Source organism: Crocuta crocuta, unplaced genomic scaffold (assembly GCF_008692635.1).
Source record: "Crocuta crocuta isolate KB4526 unplaced genomic scaffold, BGI_CrCroc_1.0 scaffold134, whole genome shotgun sequence".
In the NCBI taxonomy this organism is placed as follows: Eukaryota; Metazoa; Chordata; class Mammalia; order Carnivora; family Hyaenidae; genus Crocuta; species Crocuta crocuta.
In genome coordinates, this window is record NW_027530183.1 from 1100184 (window position 1) to 1102965 (window position 2782).

A 2782-nucleotide genomic window follows, 5' to 3' on the forward strand; every position below is an offset into this window, starting at 1 on the left:
TGGCTAAATCCTGATTTTTCTATAAGTCATTTTGATTCTTGGGTTTATAAGAAATCCTTCTATATTATCAAGAAACTGGATGTTTAAAAAATTTTTGGAATTGTGTTCTTCTTACTAGTCAGTCTTTTTTAAAAAATGTTTTAATGTTTATTTTATTTATTTGTTTATTTATTTTTGAGAGAGAGACAGACAGAGACAGAGCATCAGCAGAGCAAAGGCAAAGACAGAGGGAGACACAGAATTCAAAGCAGGCTCCAGGCTCCGAACTGTCAGCACAGAGTCAGATGTGGGGCTTGAACCTGATCATGACCTGAGCTGAAGTTGGACACCTAACTGACTGAGCCACCCAGGTACCCTACTAGTCAGCCTTTTAGAAAAACAGCAACTAGCACAGAACAAAAACCAGAAATATAGTTTCCATAAAATCCTCTCTATTTGCTTTGCTTGAATAATGGTAAGCAAATGTCTAAGATAGCTCAGAGAATTTAGGAGGTGGAAAGAATCTTGACATCATCTGCTCTATGCTATCTTCCTTACAATGTGGTTCGAGAAAGACATCGGCTTTCTTCTCCAGTGAGCCCCATTTCAGAAAAGAAAGTTGAGGCCCAGAGAGCAGTGACCATCATCACTCCACTAGCCACTAAGAGAACAGGACTCTCTAGCTTCCTGTGCAGTTTTCATTTCCTGCACCCAGAGTCCCTGGAGGACGTGAAGGGTCAGAACCATGATTCAAATATTGATGTTAATATCATGTTAGGGCTAGAAGGAATGTAGTCATTTAATCCAACTCCCATATGTTCTAGATGGAAAGAAAAAAAAAAGACCCAGATAGTTGTTTTGTCTGAGGTCATATGCATGGTCAGAGGAAAGACAGAACCCAGTGGTGTTGCTCTCTCACTCCCACCATCATCAGAAGTGCACGAGCTCTCTGTAGTGGGACCTGGCAAAGTAAAAACAACTTCTGGGAGCCTGATGGCTCTTTCACCTCTTTGTAGCTTGTAGATGAGTAAAACTATTTCAAAATGAAGAGCCTTGAGACATTCCTTGAGTTAGTAACGGTGGCCATATAATTGGCCTTTCAAAGAAAACACACTAATTGACCTTTTACTTCTCTCTTCGTATCGTGCATCAATAAACAGAGCCATTTCTTTCTTTCTTTCTTTCTTTCTTTCTTTCTTTCTTTCTTTCTTTCTTTCTTTCTTTCTTTAATTTATTTCTAGGAGAGAGAGAGACAGCGTGAGCAGGGGAGGGACAGAGAGAGAGGGAGTCACAGATTGAAACAGGTAAACAGAGCCATTTCTGACCTAATTTGAGATTGAGTGTCATGATTACATTGGAGATACTCCAATAGAAAATAGAGGTTATCAGGTGCTACTGGCACATAGTTCTAATATGTCACTTTTCAGCTAAAAAAGAAAACATGTCCTAGGGGAAGAGCAAGCAGTGCTTAATGGACCAAGAGAAAGAAACCATTGCTTTAGTTGAATTTTTTACTTAACCCATTTGCAATGGACTGAATGCTTCCTCCAAAATTCATATGCTAATACCAATGTAATGATATTAAATGATGGTGTCTTTGGAAGGCAATTGGGGCATGAGGGCATCTCACAAAAGGACTAATGCCCTTATACAAGGGACCCCACAGAGGTTTCTTGTCTGCTCCACCATGTGAAGAAACAGGGGAAAGAAAGATGTCTCCAAACCAGGAAATGGGCCCTCACCAGTCATTGAATCGGCTGGCACCTTGATCTTGGATTTCCTGGTCTTCAAAATTGTGAGAAACAAATGTTGTCTATGGTATTTTTTGTTTTGTTTTGTTTTATTTATTTCTAGGAGAGAGAAACAGCGTGAGCAGGGGAGGGTCAGAGAGAGAGGGAGGCACAGACTATGAAACAGGCTCCAGGCTCTGAGCTGGCAGTCAGCACAGAGCCTGATGCGGGGCTTGAACCCACGAACCGCGAGATCATGACCCAAGCGAAAGTCGGACGCTTAACCAACTAAGCCACCCAGGCGCCCCGCAAATGTTGTCTATGGTATTTTTATTATAGCAGCCCAAACTAAGAGACTTTAAGTCTACATTTTCAACAGAAAGAACCATGAAATCCATATTAGCAGGCTCTCAGACGTGGCAGGGCATTTGGAGACATGGGTGAGAAAAGTACCGAGTGGGCGTGATGGTGGTGGCTTTCCAAATGAGTGCTGAAAACAAATCTTATCACAGCCAAGCCCTTGAAACTCCCTCTCACATTCACTTGATACTTCAGTGTAAGTATGTGTTTGCCACAATGCCTCTGAAAATTTTAACCCTTTCTCAATTCCTTGATAAGTCTTGATCTCTCCAAAGTAAAGCCTATTAACATGTAAAACTCCCTTGAGCCAAAAGGTGAGGGGCTTGCAAATGAGGACATACCAACCATTGTTTGATCTCAAACTCTATTCGGGTGAAAGGTCAGCGGTTGAGCCACCTAGCTCCTCCTGGCTGCAGCAAGCCCCTGAGATGTAAATCTTTAATTGACATTGTGATTAGAAAGGTGAAACATGTTCTTCAAGCAACTGTTAAGCCACCCCCCTCCCCCACCTCCAACCACAAAATTCTCGCTTCTGTACACCGGCTTCGCCCCCTCTCCCTATATAAACACTGATCTATGGCTGGATGGCGCGCTCTTCCGAGGACTCTTTGGGTGCTCGGGAGGGGCCGTCCGGCCGGACTAAAATAAACCTGAATAACCAACTCCTTTTGTGTTTGTGGGCTTTGTCCTCGGGGTGATTCTCCTTTGGAAAA